The 19634-nt window shown below is 37.0% G+C and overlaps 1 pseudogene across 1 annotated transcript in view; it reads right to left on the bottom strand.

Moving 5' to 3' along the window:
- The window catches only part of LOC105179563 (ubiquitin C-terminal hydrolase 13-like), a 44744-nt pseudogene extending 25801 nt beyond the window's left edge, over window positions 1–18943 (bottom strand). Inside the window, exons 1-7 of the transcript XR_016063636.1 lie at window positions 18397–18943; window positions 18159–18257; window positions 17760–17793; window positions 17533–17688; window positions 13981–14036; window positions 13694–13871; window positions 13514–13615 (exon numbers count right to left, since the gene is read on the bottom strand). The product of XR_016063636.1 is annotated as a ubiquitin C-terminal hydrolase 13-like (transcript). The remainder of the gene's footprint in view (window positions 1–13513; window positions 13616–13693; window positions 13872–13980; window positions 14037–17532; window positions 17689–17759; window positions 17794–18158; window positions 18258–18396) is intronic.
- Window positions 18944–19634: the final 691 nt, after the last annotated feature.

Here is a 19634-nt window from a genome sequence, read left to right on the forward strand (position 1 = left end):
TCTATTTAGCCTTCATTGGGGGAGGTAATTGCTGCGATGAATGGGTTCTTTTTCTTTCAGTTTTAAATGGTTATTGATATGGAAGATGTAATATAAGGTGGGTCGTGGCTATACCATGGGCAACCGATCGTGCTCCAGAAATGATAACCAGGAATGGTAATGAGTAAGCTCAAACGCACACAAGTCCCAGTGTGGATCAGATTGAGACACCAACCGGTCGAGCTATGGACAACGGAGGGATTAAGTACAGTGGCTAGTGGAGTAGGGAAGCCACTTTGGATAACGGATGCTATTACGTGAGCATGCACGAGACTGAATTTCGCTCGTGTGTGCGTTATGCTCGATATCAAATTGAAATTGCTTAAATACATCATCATTATGACCCCGGGCGAGGATGGAGGGGAATCGTCATGAAAAGTGGACGTGGAGTACGAATGGCTACCCCCCAAATGTAATAGTTGTATGAGCTTGGGGCATTCGTCTAAGGAATGCTTGTTGAACAAAGGTGCAAAGTCATTAAACCCCCTGTAGTGGTCTATGTTCCTAAAGTCAGTGCGTCTATTCCCCATGTTGATAAGGAGGTTAGCATTACACAGACGCCTCCTGTGAGATCAGATCCAATAACGAGTCCTTCTAGCAACCGATTGATGCTTCCTTGCAGCAGCCAGTTGCTCGTGAGCCTCCCAGTGAGCAAATCAACATAGAGGGAAGAAATAAGGGTAAGGAAGTAGTCATATACAATTCCTTTGACGCATAAAACTTCATTGATAATGCAGAAGCATGTGCGAGGGGTCCTAATATCAGCAGTCCCATTCGTCGTGACCCATGTTAGAAGCTGCATTCTGGAACATTCGTGGCCTGAACAAGAGGGACCACCTGCTAGCTTTGAAGGACCTAGTAGCTGAGTTGAGGTTACATTTTGTTGGCCTTTTGGAAACCCGGGTACGTGTGAATAATGTATTTCGTATACAGGCTGTTATTTTACCTTAGTGGAAATTGTTTGTTGACAATGAGACTACTAGGAATCGTATATGGATAGCATGGCATGATGATTCCATTGATGTTAACGTGCTTGATCTGGTATCCCAGTTTATACACTCTCATGTGATTATATGTGCATGTAATGAACCGATGTTTATTACGGTTATTTATGGTGCTAATGACGTTATTGATCGACGTCAGTTATGGGAATCTTTAAATATGTTGGGTAATTACTCAATGGATGAGCCGTGGTTAGTGGGGTGTGACTTTAATGCGGTACGTGATCTTAGTGAGGTCTGTGGCACCTCCGGAGACATAAGGATGGCCATGGAGGAATTTAATGTATGTATTCAGTCAACTGCTTTGCATTCACTTCCCATGCAGGGTGAATGATATACATGGCATAATTACAGCACGACTTCGTGTAGTCTATCGAAGCGACTAGACCGGATACTTATTAATGATACATGGCTCACACGATTCTCCATATCGTGCTGCACTAGTCTCTTGTCCCGAACTTTTGGACCACTCGCCGCTTGTATTGAATGGGGATAGACAGATGCAGCTTGTAGGTATGTTTAGATTTAATAACTACCTTACTCTCTCTCTGGATTTTATCCCTAGTGTGCAGAATGTCTGGCAACATGCTATTGTAGGCGTGCCTGTGTATGCTATTACACGGAAGCTGAAGGCTTTAAAACCTATCTTCAGGCAGCAGAGGAGAAATAAGGGTGATATTTTGCGTAATGATCAGCTAGCAAAAGGTTTTCTTGAGACAGCCCAAACATTACTGAGTATGGATCGACAAGACGAACTATTACTCTTACTATAACACTGCTGTCGGGTGGTATACGCCAAGGCAGTGAAGCCCAAGCAAATCATGCTACAACAACGGATGGTATACCCAACTTCTCCTCAAATCAGTTACGGCCGATGAAGTCAAGCAGGCCATTTTGAACGTCGCATATGATAAGGCACCGGGACCTGACGGATATTCTTTCGGGTTTTACAAAGCAACCTGGCCGATTGTGGGAATAGAAGTCACGTAATCTATTCTGGAGATCTTTGCATCAGGTAAGATGCTAAAGCAAATCAACACCACGCTTCTACCATTAATCGCTAAGGTACACTCCCCTATGAGTGTAACAAATTTTCGCTCTATTTCTTGCTGTAATGTCCTCTATAAGATCATTGCGAAAATTTTTGTTCAGAGATTGAGTTTGACTTGGGACAAATTGATAAGCCCCTGTCCGGCGGCTTTTGTTTTGGGTCGCAGTATAGGCGACACTATTATGTTAGCACAGGAACTCTTTACAAGATACAATCAAGCACGGCCTCCCCCACGATGTGTGCTTAAAGTGGACATTCGGAAAGCCTATGACACGGTAGAATGAGATTTCCTCCTAGCAGTTCTGCACCTATTTGGGTTCCCTGCACAGTTCATTCGATGGGTGGAGGGTGTTTAAACGGGGTCTGCATCAATTTGCTGAGTTATCTAGACTTCGGCTTAATGTGCAAAAGAGCCATCTCATTTTATCACGAGAGGCACACGGATGAGAGACTTGTTATTAGAATTGCTTGGGTTTCAGGAGGGGTATTTACCGATTCGATTCCTCTAATCTATTTCAAACTATCAATAGCGGATTGCCAACCTCTATTGGAAACAATTGATAGTCGCATCCAGGGTTGGGAGGGTACAACATTATCATTTGAGGGACGGATTTAGATTATTAAATCCGTTCTCATGGATTTGAGTATCTATTCGGTTTTCGCGTTCATTCTACCTAAAGGTGTTATGAGGGAGATCGAGAAGAGATTGCGCTCCTTCTTATGAAAAGGTGCTACTAGTAGCGGCTATGCAAAGGTAGCATGGAGAGATGTATGTATGCCAGCTGCAAAGGGAGGATAGGGCTTAAGAGACATCGCTATTCTTAACTGTGCCTTAATGAGTAAGAAATTATGCGATGTGATTCATTGTGGTAAAACATCTATATGGGTGGAGTGGTTGTACCATGGGCGGTTCTGTGATAGGTCCATTTGGACAATTCCTGAGCATGGAGGTTCGTGGGGTTGGAGAAAACTCCTTCACCTACGTACCGTTATTCGACCATTGGTGGATTGCCAAGTGGGTGATGGAGCTACCTTCTATTTCTGGCAGGACCCTTGGCACCCCCTCGGACCACTTATTGAAAAGCTCCCACGTGGCCCGCAACTCACTGGTCTTGGACTCTCGGAGAAACTTAATAAGGTCATTATAGATGGGCATTGGCACTGGACCTCATCATGGACATATTTGGAGATTGTACAGAATTTACCGATAATCCATGGAGACGATGAACATGTTCATTGGCGAGATACGAATGGATGTCTCACTATTGCATCGCTATATCGTGTATTAGACCCGCAGAGACCTAAGGTAGGCTGGACTTCTCTACTCTCGGGCTCCTTGAAGATCCCTAGACATACATTTATATTGTGACTCGTTATATTAGGGAAACTATCCTCGATAGGTAAACTGTGATTGTCTTATCTTGGCACCTGTGTTCTTTGTGATGAAGGCGCAATAGAAACACATACACACTTATTGTTTTCGATGTTTCTTTTTGCTAGACGATACCTCATAGCTGTGAGACAGGATGTTTGACTCACATAGCCGAACTGAGACTGGGCCTTAGACGAGGAGTGGGCTACGAGGAAGGGGAGAGGGAAACATATTGTCAATTTATCCTACCGTGCACTACTCACTGCATGTATCTATCATATCTGGAGAGAGCGGAACTTGCGCCGCTTTGAGTATGTTGATCGACCACCGAGCACCACCGCTGCCATCATAGTGGACGAGGTTAGACAGAGAATCATTAGTGCTAATTTATCACACTCACTTAGTACTTCTGCATTATATAGACTATGGTGAATCCCATGGCCTGCCATGGGAGAAATTGATATTTGACAGTTGTACTGTACGCATGTAACTTTTTATGAATGAAACATACATTTACCCAAAAAATAAATAAATAAATAAACTTACACAAAACCCCCTATTGTACATATCTCTTTCAATAAATCTAATTCCTCATACTTAACATTTTATAAAAACACACATATATCACAATATCTAAATGAACATTTATATTGACATTAAATCTCAGGGGATAAGGTAATAATCCACTTTCATTTGTTACATTGTCATTTCACATGTTCTTATACATAAGAAAATTTTAGTCCTACTAAACTTAAAATATGACATCATAATGTCCTAATAGCCTAGCATAAAATATTTTCATGTAATGTTATATTTATTAAACCACCACAATTTTCTAACGTTATTGAAGGCTTCAAAACATAGTGATAGAACTGCACAATGGTCAAGACTAAAACAATATAATAAACAAAAATTACTGCAGAATAACAGAAATAATTTCAATAGCTCTTCAATCTATCTCTTTATATATCTATCTATCTACATTGGGAAAAGTGTAATTTTAGTCCGCTAAGTATACTTAATTTTAATTTTAGTCCGATATCTATGCCCATATTTGTTTAGGTCCAATAACTTACGAAATTGTTTACTTTTAGTGCTCTAGCAGATTTTCGGACAATTTTACTCCTACTTTTAAAAGGCAGTTTTAGTCCATACGCAGTGATTTCACATTTTTTTCGATAATGCTCGCCTAGAATGGTGTCAGAGTCTAAGTTTATCGAAGAAATATCAAATTATATTGCATTTTGATATTATTATCCACTAATGGAGGAGACTCTCCGAGAGAAAATGAAACCGAACTAAAGTTTGAGTTACTATGAAAATAGGAAATATTTCCAGATTTTGGAAATATAAAGAAGAGAATATCTGATGGAAATTCTTGACAAATGTTACAATGGTCCCATGAGGATTGATCCAAAACTTCTCACGCCGGAAGAAGAACAAGAGTGGCTGAGAAGTACTACCAGGGAATGCAAGGCGTCCACACTCCACTGAAGTCCATGGTAGAATCCCAGCCAGGAGAAGCGGAATGGGTAAATTCCTTCTTAATTTCATATCTAAAAATTATGACGGATTGGAAAGAACTCGAGCCAGATACATCAAACATCTCCCAAGATCTGAGGGAGATACAAAGGACAACTCAAGACTATGGACATAGGTTATTCCATATACCAATGAAAATAAAATCTTTGAGCCAAAAGGTGGACGAGGTCCTTAAGTCCTTCCCGATCTACACAAGGGCCTTTAGATCTAAGGGCAGAAATTACATATCTGAAAAGAAATCAAAGGGAAAACCCTGAGACATCAAGATCCAGATAGGAGCGAATTAGGGACGCCCTTTGAACAGTACCTCTTCTACATCAGAAAGGGAAGGCCACGGAGATTCCAAAGCCGATGTCCAAAGACGATCTGATTATCGCATCTATCAGATTATAAAATAATGGAGGTAACAAAAGCGGATCTATCCGATCTACTAGAATTGGCTGAATCCTTTTCCCAAGTCGGGATTGTGGATTTTGTCAATATCCAAGCAAATGAAATTACTCCAACACTACCTCCGCCGGAGGAAAATACATGTTCTAATCCTCCACAGGATCAACCGATGAGACAAAGCATGGATTTTCACACTGATGCCACTCCAACGTTTGTGGGAACCACACTAAAGGAAAATCCAGGGAGAAATCTAAAAAGGGTGCTTGAAAAAAACCTTCGATGAGGACCATGCTACAGCCCTTATATCTATATAGCGCTATACTGAACTTGGATATTATCGATTTTTGAAATACCGAGAAATTGATAGACGAATGGGTTGCAGCCATCAAGATAGCAGCAACTACCCTAGAGCTCGACAAAGAAAACTTCATAAAGCTTGTGGAGTTAAGCTTGGAGGGATTTGTGAAGATCGGATGGGATAATATCCCAGAAGATAACAAAGCCACGATCCTTGTCGGAGATTCAAAAGGCCTATCAAGATACACTTCATTGGAGATGGATACTTTAAAGGAAGTAGATAAGAAAAGGCTGGAGAATATGCACAGGCTCTCTTCAGCCTTGAATTAAGAAGTATTTACGCAGTAGATGAATATATCTATGGGTTCCGCAAATATTTCTTCCAGAGTGGAGTAGCAACAGAAGTAGCAGCTCCAATGTTCTTTGCAAAAATATGCAGTCCATGGAGGAAAATACTGATCCAGTCATACAAAGTACCTGAAGGACAACTAGATTCGGTGGCGCAAAGAATGTCTTTCCTCAAAGACAAATTGAAGTATTGGTGTTATCAAGCATCCATCCAGAAAAACATAAAAAGATTGAGAGGTAAAATCAAACGAACTCCTCTTTGTTGTGATAACAATGATTTTCCGACTATTACAAAAGAATCAAGCGAGCCGAGGAAAAAGGGGAAGAAAACAATAGTGACTCCAACCTTAGGAGTTCCAGAAGAACCTTTTCCCAACGGAGATCATGGTGGTCCAAGTCCAAAGCTAGAACATATAAATCTGGACAAAGAACAGGACCTACAAAAGTTTCATCCCAAGGATCTAGACGAACAGATGCAAGATCCACTGAAAGAACTCTACATGAAGAACTTCCAAACGAGCCCATACCCGAGCCAATGAAAGTTTCAAAGACTGTAATTGCTGGATTTGCGAAGTAAAAGAACATATATCTCCCGATTGCCCGCAGAAATGTGGTGAATTGAGAAAATTTGAAGCCAGGCATAATATTTTAGATGCAGTTTACTATGGCGATTTGGTACCCATCTACCAATTCGAAGATCTTCTTTCACACGAAAGCGTCTATGAGGAGGAAATAGAGACTGATTCGAATGGATCTTCAATCGAGTCAGAATAATTACAACGAGGGAGATAGGCTACAAACTTCCGAAAAAGCCTATCAGGGTTCTTTTCCAGAATGACGGTGTCAAATAAAACCATGGAAAGAATCGTGCGACAAGATTCCAACTTCAACCCATACAATGGATTTAGGATTGGAAGAATTGGGAAAGCCCTGAACCAAATAGGACAGAACCAAAGGAAGCATCATATAATCTACAATGTAAGTTCAGGAGAGTTTTCTATACCTATGGACCTTACTGGTAATGTGATGAAAATGTAACTAATAATTGAAGAAAAATTCTTAAAGAATTAAGTAAGCTTAGAGAAGACGTAGCTATTTCTATGAAATGGATCCACATAGGAATTATTAAAATCGTAATTAAAGCAACTTTTGAGGAAGGAATTGATTCAGAAATACATTTATCAATAAGTGATAGAAGAATCAATAACCTAAGAGACGGTTGTTTTGGAACAATGATAGGTAATTTGTATGTAGGGAAATTAATGTTTGACATTCATCCTAGGATTGCATACAACCTAGCAGACCAAGATTTTAGTAGAGTCTTAACCCTTCATCAAGATTTCAAAAGAAAAGATCTAAAGAAAGATGGATAATATTTTCAAAGATTATTTTGAATTCATGTTTGTCTATATTGACGACATATTGATTGCGTCTAAAATATATAAGAACATATCAAATATCTTGAAATATTTTCTGACGCATGCCATAAAGAAGGTTTAGTACTTTCTTAAAAGAAGGCTACTATAGCTGTCAATAAAATTGAATTTATAGGAATTCTTATTGACGAAATAGGGATTAAGTTACAGGACCATATTGTGGAGAAAATCCGCAATTTTCCAAACGTACTCAAAGACAAGAAGCATTTGCAGAGCTTCTTGGGAGTTGTTAATTTTGCAGGTATCTTCATTAAGGATCTTGCAAGATACAGAAAGGATTTCCGACCACTCTTGGAAGAAACAGAGAGTTCAAAGTGGAAAGGGGAAGAAATCCACACAAAAAGGATTCGTGAGCTGAAACAGGATTGCAGTAACCTGCCAAAGATTGCTATACTATGGATGAGGATGAATTGGTAGTCTACACAGAATTACAGATGGACAGAAGTGCTCATTAAGAAGACAACTATTGGGAAAGAACCTTGTAGATACACAGGAGGGTTGTTCTCAGAATAGTTTTGCATATTAACGAGAAAGAATTCTTTGCGGTTTGGAAGGCTTTTAAGAAATGGCCTTTATTTTTACTTGCTAAAGAATTTACTTTAAAAGTTGATAATACTAATGTTAAGGCTTTCTTAAAAAGTAAATAAGCATAAAAAATAGAGATGGCAAGATGAATGCCAATATTATTGTTATAATATTGTCGTTATTAAATCTTATTAAAATATTCTTGCAGATTTCCTGATGAGAGATGGAGGCAGTTGAAGCAAACTCCATCATGTTGAAACTCAAGCACCTACGGGAAAACCTCGAGGAGCTTGACAGAAAGTTCGAACAGCTAGCGGTTAATGCCTAAGTTGCCGGACATAATCAAAGAGCTGATTTAGACACTGTTCAGGTCGCAATAAGGAGTTCGTTAATAGCATCCACCTCACTATGGAACTATTTACGAGAACCAATTCGCAAGGCGTCACCTTCGTGGATGACTCACGAAATGAGGGAGCATTTGGAGCATGACCCAAAACATTCCTCTAGAGTATAGGGCTCTACACCTGTAGCATCTGATTCAAGTACCGATTGCACAAGGCCATCACCGGACTCTGGCTAAGTCACAGGAAGTGCAAACTCATGTGGTTTCAAGTCAACCCAGCACCTCTGGGGTTAAGGAGGAAGAGATTAGCCTTAGGCCAATGACAGGCACCTCTAAGGCTAATACTAACGAATTGACATCTTCTTCTGCTTGGAAGGAATATCAGCGAATATGGAAAAAATTAATTTCTCGCAAATGAGTGAACCCAGGAAAGACTGTTGTCGAAATATCCAAAAAATATAATAGGGTCTGGATGTTAGAGGGACCGAAACCAGAAGATATCCGGGAATGGTATGATTTTGGAGCTCTAGCTTCAGTTCATACTATGTCCCCAAGCCTTCCGGAGATATCTAAACTTCCGGAGTGGATTAGTGGGCCATTTTTTTATTCATGGCAAAAAAACACCCCACTTAAAGAGAGGCGATGTTCTGGAGTTAAAATTTGTATAAGTAGCTCAATAAATTGCAGGAAAGGGGTCTCATGCAGCATTCCATTTTGTGAAGCTGCAGAGGCCAGACATAGTAGCTTTCAACAAGATCAAATCTGCCTCAGGAGAAGCTCCCCATGTATCAGCAATTGATGAAGATAGTATCTCTACTAGGAAAGCTTGGGGATTATGGGTCTGTCTCACAGAGATGGACAAAGTTAAGTATCCATTCAAGATTTTCTCAAACAAAATGAATAGATCGTTCCTGTTAAACTCCATGATAGAAAAGAGCACTAAGTTTGCAAAAAGCTTATTTTAAAAGAAGAGGATGTTAATCTGGGAAAATAAGCTGCCTGCGACTGAAGCAACTAGGTTGAAGACGTGCAACATGTTGCATGCTGGGCAATGGCATAATTATTTATGCCCTTGCTGTGAAAAATAAGAAAAGCCCTTGTTCGGGACAAAAATTCGTGTCACACAAAATAAACCCGAACCAGACTAGGATAAGGGAAAAAGAAAATTTTTACAAAAAAGAAGTAAAAATCAAAAAATATAAAAAGGCAAGGATAAGACTGCCGGCAGAAAACGACAAAGTTCAAGAGTCAGCAAAGCTGGAAAGCCAACTGGAAAGCATGTGACCGACAAACCATTATGGCCAACAACTGGGAATCACGAGGAGATGACAAATGCAATGACATCATCACAAAAACAAGTTTGGAGTCCGAATTTGAAGTCCGCGGACACCTATAAATAAAGATACAATGAAGCAGAAGATAGCATCAGAAAACTTCTCCTACTCTGCAAAGCATTTGAATACTAAGTTCTTTTAATCTTTTGTACAGTTTTAATCTTTTAGTTTATGTGGGTTTCCCAACAAGTCAAGTCCTCTACACTATGAGAGGCTAAATAGTTGTCTCCTGCAACGGAGGAATAATATCTTTGTAATATTCTATATATTTCTTCAATAAAAGTAAGACTTCTGTTCAACCGGTTTGTCCAAAATTCTATTAAGTCCCTGTATTGGAGTCCCTTTTACGCCCTGAGGTAGGAAATGAAATAGGGCTGTGCTGTTTTGTTACTGAAGGAGGCAAGTGCTTGCGAACGATCTGCTGCTGTAGTATGGTTGGAGGAAGTCCGTAAAACCGAGGACTTGAAAAACCCAGAAACAAAGCGGTCAAAGCAAGGTACGAATTTATGGGGTCTTAATTTATTTCGGAAGCATGTTGGGCCATTTTTAGAGCATTAAAATGTACTATTAGGCTTTATTACCAAAGATGGGCAAAAGGGTAATAAAATTGGCTGAAGGACCGAATCTAAGCAAAAGGGAAAGCTATAGGACTAACACTAATATTGTCAAAGTTAAAGGACCAAAATGATTTTAAGGCATAAATAAAGGACTATTAGGATCTTTTTCCCTATGTATATATATTTCAATATATACAATTAAAAATATAGACAATCTCCCAACAGTAATGCACATGAAGCCAAGTATAATTAACAATTACAAGTACTATATACAACTCATACAACGAATCTAGAATACGATCGTCACTGTCCATTCTATGTATATTACACTCTCAACATTGACAAATGTTTTAAGGGTGAATGCAATTCACCCTCTCTGATATTGAAAATGAGCACATTACCCTCTATGAAAAAAACTATAGCAATTTATCCCCCTATACTTTTTAAAATGAAGCAATTTACTTCCTTATATAGGGAGGTAAATTGCTTCATTTTGAAAAACATAAGGAGGTAAATTGTTGTATTTTAAAAATTACAGGGAGGTAAATCACTATTTTTTTTTTAGCAAAAAGCACCTAGAGCTTGGGGGAGCTTTTCGGAGTACCCAGTCCTTCTATATTAAAATGCACAAAATAGTTACAGTCGGGAGAGATACGTCCCTAGAATTTCTAACAAAGCCATAAACAAGGAGCACTACTCCCTTACAAATAGAGCAACATTAAACAAGGAGTACTACTCCCTTACAACAAAAGACACAAACAGGTGTACTAGAAAAAATTATGGCGAGTCAACTCACTATTTATTTTTTCATAAGGCGGTAATTTGCTCATTTGCGATATCATAAGGGGTTGCTTGCATTTTTCCCTATATTTTAATTATGATATTTCATGATCTGGATATGTAAGGACCCCACTGGCGGCCACACTCCTAATTATATATCCTCAAAGGCTTGTTATGTGAGGTACGATACTGAAGAGATGAGGTCATTGCAGATGTTAGTTAGAACTATTCTTATAGAAAACACAAACATATCACTGCAATTGCAGATATAAAACAAATATATGTCATGAATTCATAAACTTAGTATGTTGCATGCCTTAGTTTTGTTTTTAGAGCAACCAAGGTACGTCTTGTGTTCTATAGCATGCCATATTAATTTTTCTTTTTGCACGTAAGGGTCAAGGCTCAAAATATAGCAATCAACTTATTTGTTCAGTAGATAAATAAAAGGACATGTAGCATGAAATGAAATTTTTACATAAGATTTGATTTCAATTTTGCTTCATCTCCGACATGGGCCGAAACATGGACAATGTTTGCCTTGATTTGTTTTGAAAGTTTTGATGATTTTTTGAGATATTTTGAAATAGTGCCTCATTTGCTTTTTGTCAAAATAAGCCAATATACCATACTTATTTTATATTATCTCTAAAAATAAATCCAAACATACACACTATCTCTAACACATACTTATTTATCTTTGTTTTTCTCTCTATATCTCTACAAAATACATCAGAACAAGTTAAAAATGAAACCAAACATAGTGTTAGGTTTTCTACAAAACTTTCGGCTAGATTATCAACACCGAGCAACAACATCAAATTTATTAAAAAAAAATGAAAATAAAACAAGGTATAGATTACATGAAATGCTGCAGGAGCCTTCTAGGGGTATTGTTAACGTGTTCCAGTCCAAGATATTGCTCCCAAGAAACACAAATACTGCTTCTCTATAGAGTCAAAACATATTATGAAATTTAAGCGCATCTGCAAATAAATATTGTCACAGAGTGTGTCTGTGTGAGAGAGTGAGTGAGACCTAGAAATGGTCGAACAAAGTATCTGAGTCCTCCTAGTATTCGGCTTGACTATGCTACACAAAAGCAAATCTCCACTGCATAAAATCGAGAAGATTCAAGCAGAAAGTAGAAGTAGTAGCATGCCTAACCACATAAGTATCATACCATCATCATCATTTAAAGTGATTGTAACAATTAGGCTCGGGCTGGAATACCTTAAAAAATTCCTCATCTCGTACTTGCAAGTTGTTCTGCACACGAACCTTGATAAGAGACAAAGTTTCACCATCATTGATCATCGATAAAAATAGCTCGCCAAGAGTTTTAATTGGCTGCCGAAAGCAAAATGAATATATAAAATTTAAAAGGAAGAAAATGAAACAGATGCACTTGCAGTTGAAATAGAGAGGTAGAACGAGTACAAATGTCTGAGGAAAACTATGAAGTAACGAACTGAAAATACTACCGTCTGGTTTTGAGCATCCTCATGCATGAAGTGACACACACGAATCAAAAATTTACTTGGGCCAGGAAATTTCTCTTCCTCTGGAATCTGTAATGAGAAATTATAAAAGTGGAGAAATTGTTAATATTAAAGATGAACATAAGGGGAAGCCAATTTTAAAGGAAAAAGTGTCGTAGCCTATCAAAGACACAATATTAACATGGAAAGCAATTAGCAAGATATTTTTTGTTATGTGTATCACCTGAAAAATGAAAGCATTTATATACATAGACACACATATGTATAGAGATAGAAATAGACCTCCTCTGCTCGTAAAGTCCAACGATTGTCATTTATTGCTCGTAAAGTTCAACAACTTAAAAAAATAAGCATAGAAGGCTAGACGTAAGGAATTTCTAACATCCATGTGAAAACACAATATACAATTTACTAAGTGAAGACCACATGGGCAAAATACAAAAACCTAGCAAGTACTAAAACTCAACTTCCAAGTCAAAGTGCATATCTCCGACACGTCCAATTTGTGTGTAGTCAACCCATACCAGATTTTTCAATGTAAAATAAATTGAATTTAACTATTTAAGTTGGATTATTAAGTAAAAGTTTAGAAGAATACTATTTTGGTATTATTGCAAAAAGAAGATGCAATAATTCAGGACCTTATAGATCTTGTGCGCTAATACTTCCAACAACCTGAGCTTTGTTTTGGACGAGAAAGTTTCACCTGTTTAACGTAAACATTGCAAAAGTTAAAAATCAAATAACATTATGTTATGCGAAAAATCTTAGAATTCTAAGAACACACACATGCACACTCCCGGTAATAACTTGTCTGCTATATTACCTTCTCCTTGAGATGCTCAAGCACATCACCCACAGTGCTTTCTTTTGCCAGCCTAATATTGTGAGTTTCCAGCTATATATGTAAAAACAAATAAGATATTTAATGTTTGCTAACTATATATGTATGCACTTGTATAGGAGCATAAAGTCCAATTATGAATGAATACTCACTTCAGAATTTGCTGCATAGCTGAAAGCTAGTTTGAGGATTCTCAACTCTTGCAATTGTGGCAGAGGTATATCCACTACTTCAAAGTACAGAATATCAGAATGCTGAACAAGAAAGTAATGCTTTGTTAGTTTCACACCCTCATCAAATGAACCCTGTCTTAGAGTTGTATGAATCCGTACTTGATCGTGATGCAGCAGCATCTCTAACAAGTTTTCTACTCCTCGATATCTTATAGGATGAGCTTTTGGTCGTTGAGAGTAGATATTGTGTGATGTAAGCCGTAGTTTGGACAGATCATCGACTCCGAGTTGGTTCGCTACTCTCTTAACAACTTCATCATATGAATCAAGCTTTGACCTTCACAATTAGTTAAATTTGAATAGCAGCGTTAATTGGATCAATATTACCAATCATAACATAGGAAATTACACTCTAGAATTAAAAGTCTGTCTTTTATTGAACTCACAGTTGTAAACAAAATTCATCCTTTTTCGGCCTTTCCAAGGAGCGAAAGTGGATAACCTGCAGAATTACAAACCAAAAAAGGTCAGGATATATTAGATGAAATTTAGAAGCATCACATTATTGCCTTAACAAGAAGGTAGTTACGGGGAAAAAGAATACTTTTAGATTTTGAATCATTATTTTGGGGTCACTGAAAGGAAATAGATGTTATAAATGGGGTACATTGAGTAACTAAAAGTGTCCAGGTGTGCACATGCACATGCACACTAAGATAATGGGAATCAAGACCAGGTGCAAGAGAAAGAGCAAAAATTTTAAAGAGTCGTGGAAGATAATATGATGAGATCACTCGATAATATTATACTCCGATATGATTGATTGTTTCTCGAGGTGACAATGTACAAATTTTATATTTTGTATATTTTTAAGCAAATAATAGCATCGAATACCAAAATACTTCAATAGGTAAAACCTTTTGTCGTGAAACAAATAATACGGGTTAAGAAAGTAATTAATTATGCTTTGTTCAGGCAATTAACGTATACAATTGTCAATATGAGGCACAACATCGACTATATGATAAAAGGGACCATTTTGGAGGAGGAGAAATGCAAAGAGAGAAAATAAAAGAGAAGTCGAAGAGCAACAAAACACACAAACATAGGCATCACACTAAGATAACGAGAAACAAGGAGCAAGAGAGGGAGAAATAGAAAGAGCGAGGAATTTAAAAGAATCATGAAAGATAATATTATGAGATCTGTTGGGAATTTATCCACAAAGTGATGAACACAAATAAAGCAATAACTACTGAGATAATGGTGGATTTGAAAACCCTTATACAATAATTTCAAATCAATGAATAAAGAATGAATAATAGAAAAATAGTAATATGCAAAGCAGTAAAGTAACCGGCTCAGGAGCCAGATCTGGCAACCGAATGCCCAAGCGCCACCAGCGGCCGGCACCCCTCATGGTTGCAAAAAACCCACAAAGCCACCAAGACACAAAGATCCACAAAGAGACCAGTTAGGCTTCATTTAGAATCACTCAAAATTCCACTAAGAAGTTTGTTTGATAAAGTATTTCACGAAAAAGGGTTTTAGTTTTGTTGTTGTTCTATCTCTTTAAAACCATAGAAGACCAATATATATATACACAGATCGAACACAGAGAGAACAAAGATAGAAAGATGTGAAATGATGAGAGATTTTCAAGAGCATGGAAAATTTGAGAGGAACAAAACCAGAGATAGAATGGAGGGAGAGGATGAGGCATTGGCTGAATAGTGGAAGAATAGGGTTAAGTAGTAATTTACGGTTAAGTAGAAGAAGTGTTGGGCTAGGTAATGGGCCAGGCAGCAAGTGGGCTGCCATCCAAGTTGGGGGGGGGGGCATGGACTAAAAAATCCAACAACATCATTGGATAATATAACATTATACTCCACAATGAATCATGCTTTCTTGGAGAGACATTGTACATGTTTTATATTTTATATAATCATAAGCGAATAATTGCATCAGATATCCAAATACTTCAATAGGTAAAACGTTTTTATGAAACAAATAATATGGGCTAGGAAAGTAATTTAACTACGCTATCTTTAGGTAGCTTATACAATAGTCAATATGCAGCACATCACTGAGCATGTGATAAAAGGAACTATCTCAAGGAGGAGAAACACGTATAGAAAAATAAAAGATAAGTTCGAGAGCAAGGAAGAATGCAAATGTCTAATATGGCAGTGCAAAATAAATGGGTTGTTCATCTTAAGAAATTTGTTCATCAAAATAAATGGGTTGCAATAGCATGATCCAATGTGGCAAATATGAGTCTCATTTGTGTTAGCTGTCTTATTGCTATTTTTAAGTATATAATTCAAGTAAAAACATAACAATTCATTTTCTAGGCGCGAGATATTGGATAAGCCTAAACTCGAGACAGCTAGAGATATGGTTTTCAATGCAAAGCTACTATATGAAGTATAAAAAATTATAAATAACTATTGATATTACACTACAAAGGGAACTTATAGAAGAGAATTTGAGTGAGAAGTAACTATTTGAAAGAATAACAAGAACAACATCTATTAGAGATATACTCTCAAGGTTAGAAGGAAGTATGTACGTGCATGCTCATCTGCACCTAGGTCCAAATGGAGGAACGTATAAAGTGAGTTTTGACATAAATGCGCATCCGCATCTACGTCGGGAGAGAGAAAGACATGAAGTGAGCTTGACGTAAATGCTTATCCGCATCTAGGTCTGGAGGGAGGAACCTGAGCTTGTCGTAAATGCTCATCCACATCTAGGTTTGGAGGGAGGAAGACATGGAGTAAGTGTGACGTGCATGCTCATCCGCATCTAAGTTCAGGGGGAGGAAGGTTAGAAAAAAGTGAGCTTGTCTTGCATCGTAATCCGTGTCTAGGTCTAGATGGTGTAAGTGTGACGTACATGCTCATTCGCATCTAACTCCGGAGGGAGGAAACTGAAAAAGTAGTGAGCATGATGTGCATGCTCTCCCATATTTAGCTTTGGAGGGAGGAAGGTTGAGAAAGAAGTCAGCTTGACTTGCATGCTCTTTCATGTCTAGGTACGGAGGGAGGAAACTACGAGAGATTTCATATTTCTCTAAATTTGAATAACCAAAACATTGCAATAAAGTTGAAACTTGTACATGGTTTTCAGTCTCATCAAATGAAACCTCCTTCAAAAGATTTTTTGGTTCAAGGTTAGAGAATAACTAGGAAACACCCCACATACTTAAATATTCCTACAAAACAAGTGTTGAAGTTGATCATCTCCATTTGCAGCAGCAATCTGAGCAGCAACAACAGCTAAACCAGCAACAACAGTAGCTTGAGGAAGTAGACGCAGACATGGGCATTTTGGATTCTGGATGAGACATTTTAATTAAATCGCATTTAGGAAAAACGTCTTTTTTATTTTGTTTGTTCTATTACATGTGTGGCCTGCCTTGTGATTTACTCGAATTGTCATTGGGCCAGCTCATTGCCCATATCGTTAGTTTGTTACATTGGCAGTTAGCTTACGTGGACGGTATATATATAAGTTAGGAGAGTCATCGTTTTTATTGTAACAAAAAATTTACAGAGACAGTCTACAGAAATGAAGAACTCCTCTTCCTCCAAAATTGTTTTTGCCTTCTTTGTCTTCCTCGATATGCAATTCAACAACAAGCAACCAGGGGGAACAGAAGAATAGGATTGGACATCTCTGACTGATGTGTTTACATTAAAGAAAAGCTCAAATATGAAGAACTGCTAGTTGTGCAAGAGGCAATTTCGAAAAACATTAATGAGCTATCAAAATGAACTATATGATGAAAAGGTCCAAGTTAGACCAATATGGATTATGTTTGATACTTTAGGAAAAGATATTCCCACAGTCCAGCAACACGAGCAACATAAGAATGAAATATGATACATGAAACATATATCTTGTAACTACAATATAGTGATTCTACCTAAGATGCAAATGCACATAGATAAATATTACTAATTAATATGAACACAATATTTATGAAAATGTACTTGAAGGCTATGCTAGTATTCAAGGAAAGATGGAATATCCGGGCAACGAAATAGCTTCCTTGTTTGAATAGGCCGTGACTTTTGATACCAGACAATGTCCCCATTGTCTAGCTGCAATAAAAGAAACTGAAAAGTTATCAAAATATAATCTTTGTCCTAACAAGATACTTGTGCTTGTAATTTCATATACCTGGTTAGAGGTAAATGTAAGTCCCGTGTCAATGTACACACATGACTGTGGGCTCAGACTTTATCTCCTGAGAAGCAAAAAACACAAGATATCTTCACCATTTAAAATATATTTGGGCATTTTGTGAAAGATATCTTCAACATTTAAACAGTATATGTGCATTTTATGAAAGATATCTTCACCATTTAAAATGGATATGTGCATTGTATTCCATATGCATAGCAATTTTTAAGTCCTTGTAAAGAAATTGCATGTAACATGAGTTATGTTCATCTCCATGATATTTGGCAGATGCAATAATAGCGTCATTTAATGAAAACAGTTGCATGTGGGTTTCATTTTAAGTTGCAGCTAACAACAATCTATTAGGATTGTTACCAGGATGTAGAAATAAGCAAATACTATCTCTTCCATGTTTATATTGGAAAAAATCTGGAAGAGTTCTATGTCTTCATCAATAGCATAGCCTGCAAGTTGATTTAACTTCTCTAGAATATCTGATGGCTTGTCATAGCTCTTGACAAAAAGTCTTGCAGCATATCTGGTATGAAATGAGAATAGATTAAAGACCAATACCTTTCTTTTATCTTTACTTTTCAGGGAAGTACTCGTGTCTATCCTTTCTATATATATTTTCTCCACATAGAACCTCATGGGAAACAAGGGAAGAAGAAAAATATCTTAACTCTCCATTCTCAGGCTCATAAAGCTTAAAGAACAGTAAAATGTCATCACTTTCTTTATCAGGGAGAGGGCCGGCGTGCAAATTCTTAATCATAGTACAGAAATTTAATAAGACCAATGATGTAAAGAAAGGCCTTCAAAGCTCATTTACTGCATACATTTGGAATTATCATGAATTACCTGTGCACGCTCTATTTGTCATCATTAGGATTGTTACTTGATATCCTCTTTAAATGGCTAAACTACAATCATATAACAATCTGAAATGTTCATAAAATCATATGGCTGACATTCAAAATGTTAAGTGTCTTCAATTTATTACCCATGTAAGTAACTTCGAACTGGAAACGCTGTCGATCAAGATCAAAAGCAGAGCCAATCAACAAACTCTAATCACGCCTTCCACATATGTTTCTATCTGCAAGTTTTCTCTTTTTTTTAATACTTATATATTTTTAGTTTTACAGACATTTTATATAAATGGAATGATTATACAATCCTTCATTAAAATTTGATGTAATTGTACATAAACTGTCTATAGTTTGAAAAATTACATTCAGTAATAATATCTTTTATTTTCATTCAATAATTTAATCCCTCTATTAGTCAAAATTCATAAAATTTTGTTATATATTAGTAAAAGATATTAGAATGGAAAACTATATTTATCCGCGAATGACTTACTACTTATTGCAGGTCAAACAAATATTTCCTAGCAAAATAACCTTTATAAGGGTGAGGATATACCTTCTCACATGCATTAGCGTGCGTGAAGATGTATAAGAGCAGTTTAAGTAGAAAAAAAATATTTCACCTACAATACCTCAGTACTAAGTCAATCAAAGGTATATCTAGATTTTCATTCAATTTTGTTTTGCTAATATCAACACATTGATGAATTTTGACTAACAGGAAGAACTATTTGTTAGATGAAAATAAAATCAGAAGTACTAGATGTAATTTGTCAAATCACATAAAGTCTATGTATAAATTATATCAAACTGAAAGAAAAGGCAGTCTAATTATCCCTAAATACATACATATTTAATACTATAATGTAAAATATATCAGAATTGCGTTCAATGAATATCTTATTTTTTGAATTCTATAAAGTAATCTGATAATTTAACATATATATTTACTAAAGTTATGATTAATAAATGATTTACTATTTTTTATGTTGTTGTACACATTGAGATATAATACTACTTGTTCTTCTATTTTATTT

This window comes from Sesamum indicum, linkage group LG13 (genome assembly GCF_026168435.1).
Source record: "Sesamum indicum cultivar Baizhima isolate 11 linkage group LG13, ASM2616843v1, whole genome shotgun sequence".
Classification (NCBI taxonomy): Eukaryota; Viridiplantae; Streptophyta; class Magnoliopsida; order Lamiales; family Pedaliaceae; genus Sesamum; species Sesamum indicum.